Raw genomic sequence first — 25,590 nt, 5'->3', positions numbered from 1 at the left:
ATGAGTAAGCTCCAAGCAAACAGTGAGAATCACATGTTGCATTCAAAGCTGGTTGATGAACCAGTGGACAAGGTATCAGAATCTAGTGACGATCTTCAGAGTCTTATGTATCTGTGGGGTCGTGACCTGACTGGGCCCCCACCGTATCCTGCATTTCCAAGTAAGGCTGCCTGGACCATACCAGAAGCCGTTCAGAGGGAGGCAACTTTAAGGGGCTTTTGCATTACTGGGCCACCACCATTCAGCGCCTTCAGGTCACAAGTCCCTGGGGATGCCAGGTACATATCAAATGTCTCACAGAGTGATGCAATGTTGAGGGGCTGTCTTGTCACTGGACCCCCTCCCTTTCCGGCGTTTAGGACACGGGCTCCCAGGGACGTGCAACACTCCATACCTACTGAAGCTTCACTAAGAGGCTGTCTCATTACTGGACCTCCGCCGTTCCGAGCTTTTGGGTCCCGGTCCCCCACGACTTCACTACAGTCTTCGCAGCGAGAAGTGAAGCCAAGGGGACGTCGTGTTATTGGACCACCTCCGTTTCCGGGTTTCAAAGCACAGGCTGGCAAGGAGGTGCTCAATCCCATTAAATGCATAAAATCTGATAGGCTCTCATCTGCCTGGGCCGCAGACCGTTCCTGCTATTCGACATCCAGCAGTCAGGGGTGCCTCAGAGATGACCGCGACTCTGGCTAGTGTTCTACCAGCATGCTCCTCACCAATCTCAGTGTTCTCCAAATTATTGTATTACTCGCTGGCCATATGACATTTATATTATTCAAAATTAAGGAGTTGATAATAAATCGAACTTTATATAAAATCCTCATGTTTATCTCCTTCATTTTGATATTTTTCTACTTTTTTTATTCACTGGATATACGAGGTGCTCTACCCTGCTTAAATATTTATTTGTGTAGCTCACATATTGTCTTAGTATTTTACATTCACAAGTCACATTATCTTCGTTAAGTCCCCATAAAACACATTTTACATCAGGTTTCTATGTAATACGCAGCTTTAAAATGGAACAGATGCTGTAGATTTTCTAGAAATGATACCATGACTTAATATATTTTAAGTTCATTCATATGAGGGTGTTCTAAAAAGTAATCTCTTCGAATTTTTTCTGTAAAAGCTCCTAAAGCTCATAATACAGAAATGAAAAACCTTTCGTTTATTAATTAATTTTTCTCTTTGTTTTGGATTTTTTCTTTTTGGGTTTCTTGTTTTATTCAAGGTTCAGTCAGAGTTTGAGTTTTACATTCTTGGACATTATATTTTATCTACACATTATTTAAAACACATTGCTATTGTTAGTTAACGACATTATCTACATTCATTCAGTGACCCATTACGTTTTCTGGAGTCCGAATTACAGCTCTCCACGGAATCTTGTAATTTGCTCGGCAATAATGCTGCAAGCGATCATAGCTGGAATTTAAAAGGAAATACTACAATATCAATGGACCGAACGGAACCTGTTGGTGTTCAAATAGAGAATGCTCGATGAAAAGTGATTGTAAATAAAGCAGGACTTATTGTCATTCTACATCTTTATTCTTCATGTCTACATATTTGCAGCCCTCTGCCTGTAGAGGGCTCTGACTTGTAACGTGGCGAAGTGTAAAGTACCTACGTGATTGCGTGAATAAGCGTGTGCCTCAACCGCGTTTCGAATTCTAGTAATTCGCTCACACATGGAGCCTCCTCTCCTGAATGACAATGCCAAACCACACACGACGCTGTGATATCTCTCACAGTTCAGTGTTATCGATAATCCTCCATTCAGTCCCGACTTGGGCGCTTCCGATTTTCATATGTTTCCAAAACTTAAAGTCCACCTTTCAAGACTTCACTCTGACAGTGGTGAAGCCGTGGGAGCAGAGATGATGTTGTGCTGCAAGAGGAGATGACGTTGTGACTCCGTCAGCAAAGTCAAACCTTCTACAGTGACGAAATCAAGAGCTTCTCACTGGAAGAAATCTGTTCTTCGCCCAGGTGACTGTATTTAAAAGTAAATACAGCGCTTAGATATGAAGAATAAATGTGCAGAATGTTGATAAAGTTTGTCTTCCACCTGTGGAAGGGAGCACTATCGTTCTTTCTTATGAGCTACAGCCTATCACCGTTTCAGCCACAGCTTAGTGTTACGCAGTTGATCTGTTTCGTTTTGCGATGGGGAGGGGAGATTTGACAGTTGTGTTCTTCTCTGATAATTCCGAATCAAAAAGAGAGGACAAAACGAAAAGGGAAGACAGGGACTGTACCTCTGGAACCCTGAGAATGCTAACTAGTACCGTTAAACGATCATTTTCGATAGGAAATCCATGACTATAGTTTCATACCTTTGGTCAACGTGTGTTGTCAAAGCTAAAGAATGGATAAGATATGGTGACAGGTCGGGATTCCACTAGAATTCGCAGTCACGTGCGAAGACGGTATCGATTGACCAGAAGTGCCGATGAGGCGCCTCTTCAAGGTGACGCCAAAATCCCTTGACACTTGAAAATGTACTATTCACATACTAATGTAGGTAGAGGTTTGAAAATTGACAAAAGTGCCCGAAATGAAACAGGGATTCACTGAAAGCAGAAACAAGTGCATAAAATGGTCTACAGATGGCATTGGGCAGCAATATGTTAGTCGCGCCACGTGAGAATCATGTATAAAATGAGGTGCAATGGAAAAGGGACACATGCGCGCCAGCAAATGCTGTACAGTGCTGTTCGATTACAGGGATTGTCATGAGTGACGGACGACGTGTTGCGCATATGTTATAAATAACATCGTCTTTGCTAAAAGTCAGTAGTTATGCTATTATTTTTGTACCATATGGTGCCCAAGCTGTTGGTCATTTTGTACACTTTTATATTTGTTTCAGTAAAACCCCGAAACTTTTCAAGCACGTGAATCAATTTTTACCTCTCTGGCTACACTGTTCCGTGAAGTGTTGAATTTTCAAATGTTAACGTACTTTCGAGTCATGCTGTAAATATCTACTAATTAGTCCCCCCCCCCCCCCCCCCCCCGCCCCCTCACCCCTTTACACAGGAGTCACTGTGTATCTACGACCGGACGATTCGTCTGGCATGGCAGTAATTACGTTTAAAGCCCGTTATACGGAATTACGATTTAAATTCGGAGAAGAAAGTTATCAAATGGTTCAAATGGCTCTGAGCACTATGGGACTCAACATCTGTGGTCATCAGTCCCCTAGGAATTAGAACTACTTAAACCGAACTAACCTAAGAACATCACACACATCCATGCCCGAGGCAGGATTCGAACATGCGACCGTAGCAGTCACGCGGTTCAAGAAAGTTATCTAATTGAATACCTGCACTTTCATGTAACTTAACAATTCGAACAGCACATGCCAAGAAGCAGGAAAGTTATCTGCCCCATGTTTAACTGTCGTTTAGAGTTACATCTCATGCCAATGAAGGCAACTACGAATCTGTCAGCTACAGCACAGCCTAGATCGCCTGACTCTAGCGCCAGTTCGACGCCAGCTGTGGACACTTGCTTGCTCCCAGCCTGCAGAACCAGTGCAACGTAGCCAGCCCGAGTGCAGTGGAGGTTTCCTCAATATACGACGATTAGCTGTCAGTATTTGAGTCCAGAGGCAGCCCAGCAAGAGCTACATTTTCTCTGTGATATTTTCGCACATTTCCGCATATAATAAATCTACAAAACATCCTATTCTCTGAAACATCAATACAGAAAGCCAGTATCAACAAAAATTAGTGTGCTGCATCCTCAGCCAAACAATCACGTTATGTTGCATTTTCTGCCACGTAACATCGTTATGAAACATGATTTGCGAAGCAACGCTGTTTTGTAGAAAACTCTGACTGGTAACGTCATTATGGAAGCAGCCACTGCGATACAAGTTCGTCACGCACCATGTATCTTCACTCTCTGCCATAAAATACCGTTACAAAGCACCCTTTGCCATGTAAGGAAGGTACAAAGTACCTTCTGTCACACAGCATTGGTAGGGAACACTCACTGACACGGAATATTATCACAAACCACCCTCCACGCGCAAAATCGTTAAGAATGAACCTCTACCACGCTACATGGCCACGAAGAACCGTCCACCACAAAAAGTCACGATGCACTCTGTGTCATGTAACATCGGTACAAAGCACTGTCTGCCATGCAGCATTTACACGAAGCACACTCTGCAACGCAAAGTGTTAGGAAGCAATCTCTTCCAAGTAACACTGGTACTGAGCTTCTACTATCACCTAACATCTTTACGAATTACCCATTGTCACATAACATCGTTACAATACATCTGGCACGCGACGTTGTCATGACGCACTCTCTGCCATTCAGTACTGCAATTTGATAATGTTACTCAGCACCGTCTGCCAATGATCATAGTTAGGAGGAACCCTCTTCCAAGTGTAACGTTCCCTGGCAAACTCACACTATTAATAAACAAAAATTTAATTGTACCATATACGCTGCTATGAAGCAATTTGTATATACTGTAATTATTTAACAAAAAATATTATTTAATTTTGTGTAAAAGACATTCGTTATTATTGTAATATTTTCTGTAGTAATATTCTCGATGTATTTATGATTGTAATATTTCTATACTCATAATGTAATTGCGAAATGTGTCAATATCTGCGATAACAAAAATGTAAAATTCAGCCACAGAGGAAAATAATGTTGTAAGATTACAAAGAGATGTTAATGGTCAGCAGTAATATAAAAACCACCACATAGTGTGTATTCTTTGTTGTCTCCCTGTAGAGCTGAAAGTGAGAGCAAGCTGTGACGTAGCATTTTTTATGAACAGGTAGACTTCTTCTGTCTGTATCTAGATTTAGCCGCCATTAGAGGAGAAATTACAAACTAATGTAAGTTGACTTATTGTTGTGGTCTAAATACATTATAATTTATCAAAAGTGTGTACTATTAATGTAAATTAGCTTGCCCATGTCATCTATAATATTTCTTTAAAGAAATTTCAGCGTTTTTAGCGGTGTTGCTGGGCTGTGCCGCGACTGAACGATTTGCAGCGGCGGCACATTTAAAAAAATTGTTGCGCTAAGAAAAATTAACCAAACCCGTAAATCGGGAGCAGATAAAAATTAGCAGTGAATTAAGAAAATGTTTTTTCTTTTACAGCGATCCTGAGACTGATGGAGTTATCTACTAGTTTCACATTTGTTCATTCATAGGCGGATAGTTAACGTTGGAATTTAACCATTTTGGTTCTTTCAAATAACTTAAATGTATAGTGAAGTGTGTTTTATCAATGATAATTAAACGTCGGCTTGACAATATTTAACCATTTTCTGCTAATAGAGACAGTCTTGTGTTCCATAGCTAACGCCGGGGAAGAATTCAGTAAATATTTAAAAAAAAAAAAAAAAAAAACCACTGCATTTAGAAAATGTGTGCCGAGGCCGAGTTATACACTCCTGGAAATTGAAATAAGAACACCGTGAATTCATTGTCCCAGGAAGGGGAAACTTTATTGACACATTCCTGGGGTCAGATACATCACATGATCACACTGACAGAACCACAGGCATATAGACACAGGCAACAGATCATGCACAATGTCGGCACTAGTACAGTGTATATCCACCTTTCGCAGCAATGCAGGCTGCTATTCTCCCATGGAGACGATCGTAGAGATGTTGGATGTAGTCCTGTGGAACGGCTTGCCATGCCATTTCCACCTGGCGCCTCAGTTGGACCAGCGTTCGTGCTGGACGTGCAGACCGCGTGAGACGACGCTTCATCCAGGCCCAAACATGCTCAATGGGGAACAGATCCGGAGATCTTGCTGGCCAGGGTAGTTGACTTACACCTTCTAGAGCACGTTGGGTGGCACGGGATACATGCGGACATGCATTGTCCTGTTGGAACAGCAAGTTCCCTTGCCGGTCTAGGAATGGTAGAACGATGGGTTCGATGACGGTTTGGTTGTACCGTGCACTATTCAGTGTCCCCTCGACGATCACCAGTGGTGTACGGCCAGTGTAGGAGATCGCTCCCCACACCATGATGCCGGGTGTTGGCCCTGTGTGCCTCGGTCGTATGCAGTCCTGATTGTGGCGCTCACCTGCACGACGCCAAACACGCATACGATCATCATTGGCACCAAGGCAGAAGCGACTCTCATCGCTGAAGACGACACGTCTCCATTCGTCCCTCCATTCACGCCTGTCGCGACACCACTGGAGGCGGGCTGCACGATGTTGGGGCGTGAGCGGAAGACGGCCTAACGGTGTGCGGGACCGTAGCCCAGCTTCATGGAGACGGTTGCGAATGGTCCTCGCCGATACTCCAGAAGCAACAGTGTCCCTAATTTGCTGGGAAGTGGCGGTGCGGTCCCCTACGGCACTGCGTAGGATCCTACGGTCTTGGCGTGCATCCGTGCGTCGCTGCGGTCCGGTCCCAGGTCGACGGGCACGTGCACCTTCCGCCGACCACTGGCGACAACATAGATGTACTGTGGAGACCTCACGCCCCACGTGTTGAGCAATTCGGCGGTATGTCCACCCGGCCTCCCGCATGCCCACTATACGCCCTCGCTCAAAGTCCGTCAACTGCACATACGGTTCACGTCCACGCTGTCGCGGCATGCTACCAGTGTTAAAGACTGCGATGGAGCTCTGTATGCCACGGCAAACTGGCTGACACTGACGGCGGCGGTGCACAAATGCTGCGCAGCTAGCGCCATTCGACGGCCAACACCGCGGTTCCTGGTGTGTCCGCTGTGCCGTGCGTGTGATCATTGCTTGTACAGCCCTCTCGCAGTCTCCGGAGCAAGTATGGTGGGTCTGACACACCGGTGTCAATGTGTTCTTTTTTCCATTTCCAGGAGTGTATAAAGGATTTAATTCTCAACTAAATATTCTTAATCAGTTAATATCAATTCACATAATTTTAAACGTACTTAATTCTGTGTAAATGAATTTTTATTACCACACGTAAATAAGAGGTCCTACAACAAAGTTCGTACGTACAGAAGGAAAGAAACATAAAATCAAAAATGTTATATTTTTTTTAAAAAAAGGTAACTATTAATTAATTATTTTTTTTTTTTAATTTCATTAAATTGGCGCCCAACGTGGGGCTCGAATATGCAGTGGCCTCAAAATACCCATGAGATAACTAGGGAATTATTGTAGTCAAACTTTGTTGGAGAACAACTAATATTTTTTCATGTATTGTATGTATGGCCTAACCAATATTGTGTGGTATGGAAATGAGCGTTTGGCGTCATTGGCCGGGAGGCCCCTCGCGGGGCAGGTCCGGCCGCCATAGCGCAGGTCTTATTACATTCGGCGCCACATTGGGCGACCCGCACGCCGGATGGGGATGAAATGATGATGAACACAACACAACACCCAGTCCCTGAGCGGAGAAAATCTCCGACCCAGCCAGGAATCGAACCCGGGCCCAGAGGACGGCAATCCGTCACGCTGACCACTCAGCTACTGGGGCGGACATTGTGTGGTAATACCTGTATATGATTTTTTGCATGAGAACACTATATACCCAGAGGCAAGCTGAAGAAGAGAGCTCATTATATCGAAAAATTAATTACCTACCACAATACCAGGGGGCAGCTGCACCCAAGATAGATCACCAAAAGGTAAAGCTACAGTGTAGTTGTCCTGTGGGTAGTAAAGTAGCCTCAGTGCAGTGTTCTCGGATCATTAGTGGTGTGCTTATTGTTAGTGTTTTTTTTAAATAACAGGACATTTGAGTAGTTAGTCATTGTAGTATATAATAAGTGTGTTTCAATAAATGACCATTTCTTGTGTGATTATGTCAGTGAAACCTGAGTGTTAGGATATTTAGTTCAGATTTTGTTTCTTTTGTTGACTATGGTTAGATTGCGTAGTCAGAAAGATATAAACATGGATAAAGAACAACAGTTAGGAAGCAGTGATATTGAGTTAGAAAGTGGGGCACAAAGTAATGTTAGTGGCGTAGTTCAGGAAGTACAATGTGAGAATCTGGGGGCAGAAGGGCAAGAAATGTTGCCACTGCCAGCCAGTGATTCAGTTGATAGTAGAAATACTGTGCAACCCACAAGCACTAGACATGGACCAGAGAGTGGTGAGGTGTCAGAAGTGTAGTCATTAAGGGTTATGTTTGAGCGCATGCTCAATTTCCAAGCTGAATTTGCACGTATGCAAGCAGAACATGATAGAGAATGTGATGCTAAACAAGCAGAGAGTGATCGACGCCAGCATGAGAGAGACTTGCAGTTAATGCAATCTTTGGAAGCTATGCAAAGTGAGATTGTTAGTTTGAGACAAAACTATGAAACCATACCCAAAGCGGTGCAAGAACTGAGCGAAAGAGTAGATAATATCCAAGTGGCTAACGCCAGTATCGTAGATGAAATTAGTGTACTGGCTAACAGGATGGAACAATTAGAAATTGACACAAATCAAGTAATTGAGCAGAAAATGTCAGAACAAGTGCACAAAATTGAAAACCAATTTATAAAAAAAAATAGACGAGAAGGTGCACGCCGCGATTGAAGCCAAAGACGTGGGCTCCAATGCGGAAGTGCAGGACCTAAAAAAGGCGGTGCACACTGACATTCCGCTGTGGCAGTGGAATGTCATTCCGCTGTGGCAGCGGAATGTCAACCGTCGTCTTGTGGAGCTGGCAAACAGCTTGCTGCATGGCGACGCACAGGCGTGTGTCACGCCAGCCAGGTCCAACAATGATAGGCATATAAATACAGCAGTGAAAAATTGCGACTGCGAGACAGAACACAACCAATGTTAGCGAAACAAACAAATGTCACTCCAAAATAGTGATTGAAGAAAGCCTGATTAAAAACCGACAGTTTCAGATCTTTACAACGGAGAAGAAATCTGTTCACCCTGTAGTATTTATTAACGGATTTAGAAACATTTTGCCTAGCATGGAGTCATACACAGAAAATACAGTTCGTTATGTCTTACATACAAGGAGATGCTGCATTATGGGCAACCGAAGCAGCTGACAGTTGTGACACATATGAGCAATTTGAAAAGGCATTCTTGGCCAAATATTGGTCAACATGTATTCAGGAGAGATTACGGAAAGAGGTATATAATCCAGAGCCGTATTCTCCACGATTAGGCAATTTGCGAAAATATTTTGAGAAATACATTAATAAGACCCGTTACTGGGATGAGCAGATTTCATCCCGGGATTTGATCAGACTTTTGAAATCCCACTTGCCAATACACGTAAAGGAAAAACTTATACACGTACCGGAGAACGACATGGAACATATCTTGTCTGTTCTGGACTCAATTGACCTGATGCAGGAGGATGTTAAAGCAGCCTCTGAACAGGCTAGAAGTAACGGAAATGGTTACAGAAATGGTCGAAATAACACACCTCCACCAAATAATGGAAACGGTGGAGGTAACAATAGGAGACAAGATTATGTACAAAACAGCAATAGAGGTAGAGACCGGAATGGCAATAGTCCACCGGTGAATAATGACCAGAAAAGGAGGTCTGATGACCGATATGAAACAGGCCCACCAAGCAATAGTAGATGGAAAAATGCCAGGAGGCCGTGGAACACTAATACCTATAACGATGCAAACCGAACTTGGCCACAGAACCAGAGGCCCAGTCCGGACCGGCAAAACAGTGAAAGATATGACAATAACCAATCGCCACCACAAAATGCGCCAATTGCGCAACCGTGGCGGCCGACGCAACATAACTTACACATAGTGGAGGTCAGCGACACAGAGCAGCCACACCCATCCACCAGTAATAATCCAACAAACTAGATTAAGCCGAGGTACGCTCTCCATTGTCGGCTGAGGTTTGGAGTGAGAGCAGCCCGACACAGAACAAAACATCGAGAATCTGTATCCTCAGGTATAATGATGGGGTACAGATGGGACATGAATTAATAACTGAACCACCCACTTGCATAAAGGAGCACAAAGACAAAGTACAAGCGATAATTGAGATCAAAATTAACAATATTGATGTGCATGCAATCGTAGATACAGGTGCTACTGTCAGTGTCATGAGTATGGACTTATTCAGAGTACTGGGGAAAGAAAAGCGTATGCTGACTTTTCCTGTGAACAATTGCAAAGTTACTGGAGCCATCAGTGCACAGCGACAAATAATTAAACTCCAAGTGCGGGTAGAGATGTATATACGGGGAGAAGCCATAGCGTGCTCATTCCTGGTAGTAAGGGGTTTAAAGGTAGTCTGCATTTTGGGGGTAGATTTTTAGAGAGAAAGGGACGAAGTAATCGACCTTTCTTGGGGAAAATTAAGTTTGATGAACGCGGGTAGGAGTATAGAATTGTCCATGCTCAGATCTGAAGAGGTACCTGTGCCTAATTGTAATGCTATTAATATAAAATGTAGGAATCAGTGGATACTACATTTAGACAATCATTCTCTAGGGCAAAATCTCTATTATCCAGACGTACAAGGTGATCAATTAAAAGCAAATGTGGACACACTTGTGAACAAAGTATCACAGTCCGAAAATCTGAACTCCATGCGACAGCAGGATTTGGTACAGTTATTATCTAACTATGCAGATGTATTTTCAGAACAAACAGGAATCGTTAAGGGGTATCAATACAATATCGAGGCGAAGTCTCGCAAAACCTACTGTCGAGCCTCATTCTCCATTTCTTAGTCCAAGAAGGAAATAGTAGCTATCTCTTAGCAGATCCCCACTCAGGAAGAGTACGGGGACTGTATCCGCTTAAGGATGTGAAAATATTCCTACAGTAAATGACTAATAGTCCTATGTGTTATGTGTAAAAAAGGTACACCATTCTTTTGAAAATGAATGAACATTAATGATGTGTGATCTGTAGAGATAATGTACTAGTGTAGAAGTATTTAGTTATAAGAATATGATTGACTTTCTCTTTTGTTTATGAATATTTGTTTTGTGTCTTCTTTTAATTAGTGTTAGCTTAAACATGCTCTAAATGTCTGCACAGATAACCTGATTAGTGCAATTATTTATAGTGTTAAATTGTGGCAGAGATCAGTCAGGAGGAATATTTTAGTAGTGATTAGTTTGTGTACTACATAATATTCTATATGTGTGTCAAACTTGAAATATTTCTTGGTACAATCCTTTCTATATATATATATATATATATATATATATATATATATATATATATATATATATATATATATATATATATACAAAGATGAGGTGACTTACCGAACGAAAGTGCTGGCAGGTCGATAGACACACAAACAAACACAAACATACACACAAAATTCAAGCTTTCGCAACAAACTGTTGCCTCATCAGGAAAGAGAGAAGGAGAGGGAAAGACGAAAGGATGTGGGTTTTAAGGGAGAGGGTAAGGAGTCATTCCAATCCCGGGAGCGGAAAGACTTACCTTAGGGGGAAAAAAGGACGGGTATACACTCGCACACACACACATATCCATCCACACATATACAGACACAAGCAGACATATTGGAATATGAAAAGGAATATTTATTTTCACGGTTATAAGTTCAACTCCTATCTGTTCATCATTTCACTCGCTGCCGAGATCCTAGATCAAGAGGTTCAGTGCAGACCAGAATAATTAACGCCCTATCTGGAAGAGTGTCCCTGCATCAACATTGTGACACTCCAGACTAAACACAATGGAATTAATGTGAAGGTAATGACCCAGACTTGATAGGCACCTAGTGAACTTGATTTACTCATACAAAAAATATTGTGCGTCATGTGTTTAAGAATTTATAGACAAATCAACAATTTGAATGTTTGTGGTGATTATTTGGTACCACATACTACTGCAACCAGCAGTACATAATGGAAATTATGTTTATTGACCCTTCATGTAATGATACTCAAGATCTGCTGATACCGGTATCACTTAAAGTTAACCTATGGTTGTGCACACATTCATAAATTACCTTCAAAATTTTCTCAACTATTCTTTCCAATCAATTTTTCCAATTATTCAGGCACTTCTTAATCCATTTGCACATCCCTATTCAGTTCTCATACTGGTATTTTGTGAAACACAAATTTTCTCATCATTTTACAACTCTGGTGGACATGATGCCTTATGGGAGTTTAATAATTTGAGTACTGGACGCCAAACATAATTCAAATTGAAACCATCATACTAATTTATTAGGTTTTCTGACATCTTTATTTTGGCAGACCCCTTAATTGTGCTGCTCCTCAAACTAGGCATTTGCACCACAATACTGGTCACATTGTATTTCATTTCATGATTATCTTCAAGTCACTGCTCAGTAATGGTTGATTTGCTTGGTTGTTTAAGTACGGTATGTCATAGGGTTCTTTGCATCTCTCCTCGACTATTCTGGTAGTCTCTCCCAAGTAAGACAAGCCACATTTGAATGGAATGCAGTACAAAACCCAGCAATCTCTCATAGAACAACACTTTATGAGAAAAGCCCTCACTATGCAGGCATAAAACTACTGAATTGCTTCCATCCTAATATCTCCAAATTGCCCATTACAAAACTAAAAATGAAATTAAAATTATGGCTCCTAAACAATCCTGTATATTCAATAGATGGGTTTCTAGATTTAGTACATTCGTATGATGGAAGACCATCTATCTTAAAATATATGTAATCTCAGATCTTTGACTGTGTCACAAACTGTCAATATTTGAATTTCAGATATGAATACTGTGTCATAAACAGTAGATTCCATAATCTAAGTATGTCAATAATAAATTTTTTTGTGTATGGTCCATTTATGTAACTCTGTCCTCTCAACTAAATTTAGAAAAAGTTGTGTAGATAAAAGTGCCAGCCAATAATATGTAACCCTAGTAAGTAAGGCTCTGACTTATCCAGAAGGGGGGGGGGGGGGGGGAAATTTATCAGTTGATGTTGGATTGAAAATAATAATAAAATAAAGCAATCAGAGGCCTAGATCAACTTAGTGATGTTAAAAAATCCTTATAATCCTAATTGAGGGTGTGAAATATACTGGATGCCATGTTTCCATGGTCTACCAATCTTTCTGGACATTGGGCCAGTATAAGGTAAGTATGTGCTGTTTGGCTTTTCTTCATCAGTCTCAGTCTCAACCTCTTTCTCAGACATACTGGATATTGCCTGCATCACTCATTCAATTTGATGATCTGTGGACCCATTCTTTTGGAAAATTATTTATAGGTACTCTAATTGTTTGGTGAGGCTCTCCTTGTCTGAATGTGGTCGACCAAGATCTGTAGCACCAAATTTCTTTGTGAAGGATGGTGGTGGCTCAAGGCATGGAGACAAGAGTTGGAAAATGATGAGAGAATCTGCATTTCACAGAATATCAGTGAGACCACTGAAAAACAAAAGAGTATCAAAAGGAACACTGGGCATCAGGAATCAAAATCAGCTATAAACAGCAGTGTGAGACCAACAATAGCTCACAGTCAGGTTGACCTCCAGGCAGTAAATAGATGGCACCTGAAGAAGACAGTGGGTTGGTCATCAAAATATTTTGAACAAAATGGAGGGAACAACTCAGGAGAACACCCGGAAGCTCATTACTGATGTATCAGTATGTTGCCTGACGTTTACATGAGGAAGTCCATTTCAAGCGATGCCTATTGAGTCAGTTTACTTAGACTGAAAAAGAACATTGCCTCACTTATTCTGTGATATTATTTGACAATTACACACACCCTGTTGTTTTATTATACATAGTGAACAGCTAGTTTCTACAAAGCACAGTTGACCCCCAGGAATGAAAGCCAAGCTGGAGAAATGTCCTTCATATACAGCATGAAAACTCAATTGTATTGTTGTCACATTCAAGACCACTGAAACTTATCATTTAGGGACATCTTCTCATATTATTTATAGCAGTATGATTCTGTCCTGAATCACTTAATGAGAGGGGAAAAAATCATATATTTTGCTGAAGAATGGCAGTGGAGCCAATTCTCTAGGCTATCAGTACAATTTTATATACAATATCAAAATTGTAAATTCTTTATTGGAATGTCTTGTATATGACAGTACTACCACAGTGACAGGGGCAACTAAAATTGTACTGGTGAAACATTTTTCAGATTTTGCAAAGATATATGCATTAAAAACTTAAAAAATAGTAAAAGCAGTCTCCTACCTCCAGGGAATAACTCTGTTATCTTTTTGTTTGTCTTGTTCTCTACCCACTTGTTGATTTTTACTCTAGATTTCTCTGTTTCATTGATAAAATCAACTTCTTCTGCTTCAGCAAAAAATTTTGCAGCAGATGCTCTGAACTCTTCTTTAATTGGAAAACTTGCTTGTGCATAAACCTTGTTGGCTACTTCAAGCACTATGTCATCAGAGCCCTATAAAGAACATCAATTGTCTATACAGCCACAATGAACTAACAAACAGATGAATAAAAAGAAATGAAGTAACTATATTGATTTTAACAAGTTTGAAATGTATCAAGGGCAGTGCTGTTTTAATTTAACTACAAATCGGCAGTAACTACATATAATAAATAAAAGGTATTTCACAGGAGAAGGAGTTTAAAGGAAATAAATGCAGGGAAGACAGGCAAAGATTTGTTTGAAATAATGGGCAACTTCATGACATAAAATCAAATTAACTGGGATCACTGTGTTGGTGTGTGTACTGCTGGTGTGCAATCTAGTTGAGGCATTACAGTGGTCTGTAAGCACTTATCTGTGGCAAAGCTCTTGATATTATGTGGGTCCATTGCATTATCCATAGAGAAGCACTTGCTTTGCAACATCTGAATGTTAATCTGAATCAAATACTACTAACTGTAAAAGGTGGTGAGCTTTACCAAAACTTGTATCCAGAAGCCTAGATTTTTTAGAACAAATGTGTCATGCAGGGGTGGCTTCTGAGGTAGTGCCACTGTGCCATGGCACAACTTGTATAAAAAAGAAACAAAGAGAAATCTATACAAACTGTACATAAAACATTGTTTCAGAGTATGTATTTTCTGATTTTATGTGGAACATTTTGCCACACGCTCTTTTGCGGTAGGTTTTTGAAGCTTGGAGCCAACTGCAGATTGGCACCATCTGTCCTCATAAGGGCTGTGTGAGAGGCTCAACCATTGGTTTCTACATGCTTCTTATGACAGAGGTAGTGCCACAGCTAGTCTGGCTTAAAGCTTCACGTTCTTTCTGCCAGAGAGCAGCACGATCTGCCATCTAGCGATCACGTTAGCATACATCAGGGCACAGATTTCTTGTAATCCAGTTTTACAGTCTTTATGCAAGATAATTCTAATGCATTAATAAATGCTAATTAATGCTTAACTAAATTGAATACAGAAATAATGTAATTAAATATTGTTATAAATAGCTATATGTAATTTGAATATAATTATGCCCTTAGATTTTGAAACTAAGAGCCATTATTTCAATATTGGTTATATTTCACAACAGCAGGGCTATTGCTACAGAACAAAACAAACTAATGTATTCACCACCAATTGTGCATCTGTTTTCCAAACAAAGATGTAGTATTTCTGTTTATACGAATTAAGTTCATGTATTACAGTTCTGTACAAACACATTGTAGTTATTGTGAGGTCAGGTAACTGACCGTATACAGCTGTCTGCACAGTGTTATGTGTAAGGGAAAATTCAGCTGACTGTGAAAATAGCAAACATGAACAAAGTAAATGAGTTATTAAAAATGCCATTTACGGACAAGACTCACAGATAAAAAACACTTGGTAGGCCATTCCCGCATCTGAATCCATAGGAGCAAACAAAAAATCGATGGATTTGTGGTTGTGAAGAAAGCAACACTCTTTTTTGTTTTCCTTGTGTGTTATTTGGAGGGATATGTTAATTGGTATAAGACCGGAATAACTGATATTGGCTTATATGGTCTAACATGAAAGTTCATGAAATGGCAAAGTGACACATGAATAATGTGCTTAGTCTTTCATTTCTAGACAAAACCAACATTCAGCAGAAATTAGATTCACAATATAGACAAACAATTGACAGCCACAACAAATGTGTAGAAAACAATAGATACATACTGAATTTAATTATAAACTGTACTCAGTTCTGTGGTGCTTTGGAACTGGCTCTCGGGGGCCATGATGAATCTGATGCCTCTCAAAATAAGGTGGTTTTTCGTGAGCTAATTCAGTTCAGTGCAGAAATGGATAAACATTTTCAAGTTCACCTCATTCAAGCATCAGTGTTCAAAGACATTTCTAAGTCTGTTCAGAAGGAACTACTGCAATGTACGTTGGAAAAGTATCATGATGAAGTTCATAAAGAAATAAAAGGTGCCGATTATGTTGCTATAATCACGGATGAAAGCACAGATGTGTCTTGAGAATTTCAATCGGTTATTGTTTTGCGTTATGTTGATGAGGGAAAACCTATTGCAAGATTTTTGAACTTTGTCAATCCAGAAAGTCAGCATGCTCATTCTATAGCTGAGAGTATTATGAAAGATATTGAACGATTAATTGGCGATGATCGAGCATAACTAATAGCTCAGAGTGACGATGGTGCAAACGATGTGAGAGGCAAGTCGAACAGGGTTCAGAAATTAAAGACAAATATCCAAATGCAAACTACATCCATTGTTATGCACTAGAGTTCAACCTTATGTCTATGGCAGCCTCTGTCAATCGCAAAGCCCACATAAGTTTTGTATGCCTTTCAGGTAATTCTTCTTTCTTTTCTAACTCACCACAGATATCAAAAGTGTCGCATAGCATTATTCTAAAAAGCTTGCCCCATGTTTGTGACGAGATGGAATTACCACTCGCAAGTATTAATATATGTTTTTGAAAACAGGGAAAAACCTTATTACTGTTATGGAATTCACTGAAACAAGCAAAACTAAAACAGAACTATCTTTTACTATTGTAAAAGCTGGTTCATACAAACAAAGACTGAAAGATAATGAATTCATTTTCTGGCTTTCATTTTTCTGTAATATAATGCCTCATGCATATACACTTTTTAATCAGCTTCAGAAGAAGATAACTGAACCCACCACAGCAATGCAAGAGAACCAGAACATTGAAGTGGTAATGCTGCAAAATGTCAGAGATGACACTGACTTCATTGTTAATGAGATTAGTTTCAAAAATGATGAAACAATGTCTGCCAAGAAGCCATGGATTCTTCATGGGCATAAAAAAGAGATGCTTTGGAAGTGTGTGATGTCGTTCTTTCTTAAATAAAATTACATTTCCAATTCACTGGACACTTCATTGCAGCCAACTTATTTGATGTAAATCAGTTTGACAAATACATCACAGATTTTTCTGACAAATACCTTGAAATTAGAGACACATACATTTCTGGGAAAAAGAAAGTTGTAAGGTGAGCTTCAAGTCTTCTGTGCTAGGCCTGAGTTGAGAACAGTTGCATTTCTTTAGGTGATTCTAGAGAATGAACTTTGTGACACATTTGACGAGACAGTTAAAGCTTTGAAACTGCTAATCATGATGCCAATCTTGACATCAGAAACTGAGCGGTGCTTTTCAATGCTCAAGAGAATTAAAATGTCCCTACGAAACACCATGAATGAAGAATGACTGAGTGCTTTAGGGCTACTATCCTGTGAAAAGTCACTCGTGTGTAAAATTGAACATTTCAGTCTGAGATGACAGATTTATTTGCCAATGAGAAGGAGCAACAAATCAGTTTACAATATCATTCCTACTAATTATTTTGAAGCTGTCTTCCCGAACATGGAGTTGCTGCTTTTGGTGAGTACAATGTTTTTAGTTTTAAATGTTGGTAATTTGATTAAATTTTTTTCACAAAGTCCAGATTACAAATTCGACTAATTTATACATGCTCTATTATTTCTTGTACTGGCATTCATGTTGTAGCAGACACTTTTCTGGCAGTCAGCCACAAACATAAAACAAACATGGAGTTCTGGCTGTCGAGGACAGTGGAGTGGGGGACAAGCCACACCGCCCTCTCACAGGGCTGGCAGCCTACATCCGTTTTCTGCACTCCTGGGAACACAGAACCAATGTAATAATGTACATATGGATCACTAATTCCATCTGGTTTTGTGAATGTTTCATTCGAACCCTGTGACAGAGAAAGATTGGACTTCATTTCAAAATAAGGAAAGGAAATAGCAACCAAGCACAACTCAAAGCAAAGCAGAGAACATAAACCATTTGGAAACATCTAGAGCGCAATTGTTAGCTTAAACAATTATACATTTAAAAAAAAAAACTGCTTATGACTGCCATGTTACAGTGGCTGAACACACCCAGTGAGGAGTGAAGAATTGTTAGTGGTATGTTTTATATTCCATGCAGACATGTGAAAAAGACAGCTAAAGCAACTTCTCTCCCTGTCTCTCTCTCTCTCTCTCTCTCTCTCTCTCTCTCTCTCTCTCCCTCTCCCGTATACAAACACTTGCTATCATATTCTACAGGAATATATCGATTATACTGTGCATAAGAAGGGTGCTGTTGTAATAAGTGTTTATTTCTGTTTCTCTAAATGTTTTGTTTGATATAATACCTTGTGAAATATATGAATTATCAACAAAATTCTGTAATTTCTGTCATTTCATTCAGCTTATTGACAAAATTATGGCCTCCAAAAAGAAGCTTCTTCTTTGGTAGAGAAACATAACTGGCCGAGGAGAAGTGGACTACTTCCCATGTTTGTAGCATTTTATAAACAACAATTAGATAGGCTTTACTGTGGATATTTTTTTCTATAACTGAAGGACAACTATCTGAACTTCATGTTCATTTTGAAAAATAATTTCCTCATAATTGTGGTCGGTGTAGAAGCAGGTATGATGGCTTAAATAAATACACTGAGGTTACACATATAGTGATAAGTACTTTAATAATCGGCTTGATACCACTATACATCAACACACAATCAGTACAACTTAAATCTTTGCAATGAACTGAAGGTCAGTGCGCTATCGGCCACAAACCCAAAGAAGGCAGTTCAAATATAGGTCACTCGACCAATTGCATACCGCCACAGAGCTCCCACCCCCCACCCCAGAAGTGCAGAGTGCTTGTGGCATTATGCAGGGGAGAAGGCATGAGGGACACTGCACACAAGCGAAGATCTGGGAGCAGCAGGAGGTACATCTGGGTTTTTAGGCAGGGCCTGTGTGAGTCACTGCTGATGGGAAAGGGAAGGGGGAAGGAATGATGTAGTCCTTATGCCACACAGGTGGACATAATAACCAAACCGCTTGTCAGTGGGGTCGACCATCACAATTGGTTGGAGGGAGGAGTGAGTGGGATGGTGACAGTTAGGAGGCCTTTACATTAATGAAAGAAGAGAGCACATTGATATCTGCACATGGAGGGAGTTGGAGATGTCTGATGATAGAAGTGGAAGAGGTGGTAGGGTCATCAGCTGAGCAGGGAGGAATGTGAAGGATGAAAATGAAATTGTCGCATACCTGTAGAGAGATGTCATCCAGGGCAAAATGGGACACATCTGTTTGGAGGGTAAAAGAGCTAGGAGGGGAAGAGAGAAAGTGGATGAGGGGTGAGGAAGGGGAACCCTCATCATCAGAGCTCAGGCTTGGGCAGGCTGGAGTTGGAGCCAGTGCCGAGCAGCCATTGGGTGGCAAGACATTGGTGTCGGCAGAGACTTCATGCAGTGATGTAGGCAGCTTGACAGGAGCAGGCTCATCCACAGTGCAATCTACAATGGCCCATGCTGGCTTAAGTCGGTGGACTGAAATGGTGAGAGGTCGGTTGTGCAGGAGGATGTCAAATGTGTTCATTGCATGCAATAACACTTTATGAGGGCCAGAATATGGGCACTCTAAAGCTGCACGCACTGAGTTGTTGCATAACATCACATAATCACACTTGTTTAGCTCCTTGTGAATAAACACATTGGAGCAGAGTGAAAACCGGGAAGCGGCACATGCTGTCAAGAAATATTGGAGCATACCTGCTCTACTAGGGAAAGGAGTTCAGTGTCTGCAAGTGGAGGTGAGTCCTTAATGAACTAAGCCAGAAGGACCAATGGTTTGCCACACAATATTTCAGCCAGGGAGGCCTTGAGGTCCTGCTTGAAGGACGTGCATGTACCCAGGAGAACCCAGGGTAATGCATCAGACCACAAGGAGTTGTGGCACATGAGAGGGCGGTTTTTAAGGCTCAACGCCACCACTCCATGAAGCCATTACTTTGAGGGTGGTATGCAGTATTCCAGAGTTGCACCACCCCTAAGAGTTTTCATAATTTGGAAAAAAGTATAGATTCAAACTGTCGGCCTTGATCTGTTGTAACATAGGATGGACAGCAGAAGTGAGAAATCCATGTGGCTATGAAGGAATGAGCAACAGAGTCTGGAGAAACGTCCACCATAGGGGTGGCCTCTACCCAATGGGTTGCCCTATCAATAATTGACAGGATGTATCCATAGTTTTGTGAGTGGGGCAGTGGACCAATCAAATCGAGGTGTACATCTCCTGGTACAAATCGAGGTGTACCTGGTGGTACATCAAACCTGCCAGTCAGGGGTTGCGTGTGCATACCAACTTGGATCATTGGCATGCAATACATGCTCATGTCCAGTCACGTCACTGAGCTTTAATTCCAGGCCACATGAAGCATTCAGTGATAAGCCTGGTAATGGCGTTGATGCCTGGGTGGGTGAGGTTGTGTATGGCATTGAAAATCTGTCATCTCGCAGATGATGGGGTGAGGGGCAGGGTGAACCAGTTGAGACATCACTCTTGTGGGATGCTTGCCATGGAGCATGCGAGGCTCAATCTTAAGAGTTGTGGAAATGTCCGTGAGTAATTTCACAATTCCTACATCATGATGCTGCACTAAAGTGAGTGCATCACAGTCAGTGACACTATATATGGCAGAGATGCGGGAGAGACAATTGGTCACAATGTTGTCTGCTCCCCATATTTAGTGAAGGTTGTTTGTGTGTTGGGCAATAACATCCATGTGGCAAGACTGGTGGTGAGAGAGGATCTGCAGGTGGGTTGCATAAAGTGTCTGCGAGGGGCAGTAGTCAGTGAGGACCATAATGTCTCTACCCTCAATGTCTTCACAGAAATAACACATAGCCTCCTACGCAGCAAGCAGCTCCCAGTTGAATGCTAAACATTTCTTCTGGGAGGGTGATAACTTTTTTGAGAAGAAACATAGGGGTTGTACTTCATCTCCTATGTGCTATTGCATGACAGCCCCAATCACAGAATCGCTGGGGTCTGTGGAGATGGAGATTTTGGCATTCATGGCTGGATGAGCTAAAGTGACAGCTCGTGAGAGAGCCTGTTTCAAATATGCAAATGTGCACTTCATTTCCTCCGTCCACAGTACTTTGTGTGTGCCTGTTGGAGGTGGGCTTGACAGAGCATCTGTCAATGGTGTTCGTAGTGATGTACTGTTAAGAATGTGGCCTTGCTGTGCTGGTACTGCAAATGGCTGAAAGCAAGGGGAAACTACGGCCGTAATTTTTCCTGAGGGCATGCAGCTTTACTACATGGTTAAATGATGATGGCGTCCTCTTGGGTAAAATATTCCGGAGGTAAAATAGTCCCCCATTCGGATCTCTGGGTGGGGACTACTCAAGAGGATGTCGTTATCAGGAGAAAGAAAACTGGTGTTCTACGGATCGGAGTGTGGAATGTCAGATCCCTTAATCGGGCAGGTAGGTTAGAAAATTTAAAAAGGGAAATGGATAGGTAAAAGTTAGATATAGTGGGAGTTAGTGAAGTTCGGTGGAAGGAAGAAAAAGACTTCTGGTCAGGTGACTACAGGGTTATAAACACAAAATCAAATAGGGGTAACTCAACAGTCAGTTTAATAATGAACAGGAAAATAGGAATGCGGGTAAGCTGCTACAAACAGCATAGTGAATGCATTATTGTGGCCAAGATAGATACAAAGCCCACGCCTACTACAGTAGTACAAGTTTATATGCCAACTAGCTCTGCAAATGACGAAGAAATTGAAGAAATGTATGATGAAATAAAAGAAATTATTCAGATTGTGAAGGGAGACGAAAATTTAATAGTCATGGGTGACTGGAATTTGGCAGTAGGAAAAGGGAGAGAAGGAAACGTAGTAGGTGAATATGGATTGGTGGTAAGAAATGAAAGAGGAAGCCGCATGGTAGAATTTTACACAGAGCACAACTTAATCATAGCTAACACTTGGTTCAAGAATCATGAAAGAAGGTTGTATACATGGAAGAAGCCTGGAGATAGTGACAGGTATCAGGTGGGAATTTAAGGAGATGGGACCTGGATAACCTGACTAAAACAGAGGTTGTACAGAGTTTCAGGGAGAGCATAAGGGAACAATTGACAGGAATTAGGGAAAGAAATACAGTAGAAGAAGAATGGGTAGCTTTGAGGGATGAAGTAGTGAAGGCAGCAGAGGATCAAGTGGGTAAAAAGACGAGGGCTAGTAGAAATCCTTGGGTGACAGAAGAAATACTGAATTCAACTGATGAAAGGATAAAATATAAAAATGCAGTAAATGAAGCAGGCAAAAAGGAATACAAATGTCTCAAAAATGAGATTGACAGGAAGTTTAAAATGGCTAAGCAGGGAAAGGTAGAGGACAAAGTAAGGATGCAGAGGCTTATCTCACTAGGGGTAAGATAGATACTGCCTACAGGAAAATTAAAGAGACCTTCAGAGAAAAGAGAACCAATTGTATGAATATCAAAAGCTCAGATGGAAATCCAGTTCTAAGCAAAGAAGGGAAAGCAGAAAGGTGGAAGGAGTATATAGATGGTCTATACAAGGGTGATGTACTTGAGGACAATATTATGGAAATGGAAGAGGATGTAGATGAAGATGAAATGACAGATATAATACTGTGTGAAGAGTTTGACAGAGCACTGAAAGACCTGAGTCAAAACAATGCCCCGGGAGTAGACAACATTCCATTAGAACTACTGACAGCCTTGGGAGAGCCAGTCCTGACGAAACTCTACCATCTGGTGAGCAAGATGTGTGAAACAGGCGAAATACCCTCAGACTTCAAGAAGAATATAATAATTCCAATCCTAAAGAAAGCAGGTGTTGACAAATATGAAAATTACCAAACTATCAGTTTAATAAGTCACGGCTGCAAAATACTAATGTGGATTCTTTACAGACGAATGGAAAAACTAATAGAAGCCGACCTCGGGGAAGATCAGTTTGGATTCCGTAGAAATGTTGGGACACGTGAGGCAATACTGATCCTACAACTTATCTTAGAAGCTAGATTAAGGAAAGGCAAACCTACATTTATAGCATTTGTAGACTTAGAGAAGGCTTTTGACAATGTTGACTGGAATATTATTATTATTATTATTAAGCATTACAATCCATGAAGGCTTTTTGCTGCAGAATGGACAATGTTGAACCACTTTGCTCTGTCTTTACAAGTAATTTGCCACTGTCTGTCATGTCCTAGTTTTCTGAGATCGTCTTGAATATTGTCCAAGTATCTCATGCGTGGGCGTCCAAGAGGTCGTCTTCCGGTGGGAATCTCTTCAGTCACTTTCTTGATGGTCCTGTTTGGTGGTGCTCTGATGACATGCCCTATCCATTTCAGTCTTTTGGCTTTAATTTTGGCCACTATATCAGAGTCTTTATACAATTTGTAAATTTCATTGTTATTTAGCAATCTCCATTCATCACTGATCCTATCTCTTATGGGTCCAAATATTTTTCTCAAAATTTTTCGTTCAAATACTCTTAATCTGTTTTCCTCTTTTTTTGTGAGAGTCCAGGTTTCAGATCCATAGGTGAGTACTGGTATAATCAATGATTTGTATACTTGTAGTTTGGTGTTCCTAGAAATTAACTTGCTTTTGAAAACTGTCAAGAGACTATAGTAGCATTTGTTAGCCTTCTGAATTCGTGATTCTATTTCAATTTTTATGGAGTTGTCAGAGGTTACTATTGTACCAAGGTAATTAAATTCATTTGTCTTTGTGAAAGCTGTGTTATTAATTTGCAGTACATTATTATTTGATGGATAGCGGGATAAGATAAAGTACATTGTTTTGTCTGTATTCAGCTGGAGGCCTGTGCCATTTGTGGCTTTAATTAATTGTGCTGTAAGAAGCTTCAAATCATTCTCACTGTCAGATAATAATGCAATGTCATCAGCGTATGCTACAATGTTAATTTTGCTTTCCAGTTGTGCTCCAATTTGTAGTAGCTTTACTTTTTGGATTATTCTATTGATTACTATGTTAAAAAGAACTGGTGAGAGTGAATCCCCTTGTTTGACTCCAGTTTTAACCTCAAAGTCTTCAGAAAGTTTGCTAGCTACTTTTATTTTGTATTTTGAGTTTAAAGTGCAAGATTTTATTAAATTTATCAATTTGTTAGGGATGCCAATCTGCCTCATGCACTTCCATAAATATTCCCTGTTGATACTGTCAAAAGCTTTTTTAAAATCAATGAAAAGCATATGTACATTTTGATTGAATTCATATTTCTTTTCACCCAACATCCTTAGGACATATATATTGTCAATAGTCGATCTGTTAGGTCTAAATCCACATTGGGCATCATCTAGGGAGTCTTCAACGTAAGGGCTTATCCTTGCTAACAGTATATTTGTCAGAATTTTATATGTTGTGTTTAGTAACGCAATTCCTCTGTAGTTTGAACAATTTGTTGGGTCCCCCTTCTTGTATATAGGGCACACAACTACTTCTTTCCAATCATGTGGGACCTGTTCCTGCTTCCAGATGTTGGTGATGATTTTGTGTAAGCAGTTTACAAAAGGAAATTTACTGAGCTTCCATATATCTGTGTCTATACCATCACTTCCAGGAGCTTTATGTCTCTTCAGCTTCTTGATGCTTTCTTTAATTTCTGCTAAGCTGGGCTCTTCGTCCGATGGGTCAGCAGTAAGATATTCATTGTCATCTTCCTGAGAGACGCTTATAGTTGGAGCATTTAGTAACTCATTAAAATATTCCTTCCATCTGTTAGCAATGTCACTTCTTTCTGTTAGCAAGGAGCCATCTGGGTCTGTTATGAACTGTCCATAATTTTTTATATTCCCACTTTTAAACATATTTATGCTCTTGAAAAATCCTCTGGAGTCTGTGGTACGGTCATTCTCAGCTCTTTTTAATTTGTAATTCATAAAGTCCCTTTTCTTTTTCCTAATGAGTTTCCTGGCAAGTTTCTGTTTCTCTTCAAAAATAAGTTTGTTTTGTGTTATTGGTTTTTGTAGGAATTTTTCCCTTGCTAATTTTCTATCTTCGATAGCGTTCGAGCACTCGGCATCAAACCAGGGGTTCTTAGTTGTAGTAAAATGTCCCAAAACTGAGGTAGTTGCTCGTGTGATATTTTCTTTCAGAGCGTTCCAGGCTTGATTAGTATCATCATTGTTAATTTTACTTTCAACTTCAGGTTTGTGTGTTTCTAATTCTCTAATGTACTGGTTGAGAATGTTTGGGTTTTTCAGTTTCATTGTATTAAACCTAGGAACACCATTTAATTTAGACCATTTATGTCTTGAGAGTGAGATCTTGAACTTGGCTTTTACAAGAAAGTGATCCGAATCACAGTCTGCTCCCCTTTGACTTCTGATATCATGTATGCATTTATGATGTTGTTTTTCGA

Source organism: Schistocerca americana, chromosome 2 (assembly GCF_021461395.2).
Source record: "Schistocerca americana isolate TAMUIC-IGC-003095 chromosome 2, iqSchAmer2.1, whole genome shotgun sequence".
Classification (NCBI taxonomy): Eukaryota; Metazoa; Arthropoda; class Insecta; order Orthoptera; family Acrididae; genus Schistocerca; species Schistocerca americana.
The sequence above is the reverse complement of the archived record's forward strand: the minus strand, read 5'-3'. Positions refer to the sequence as shown.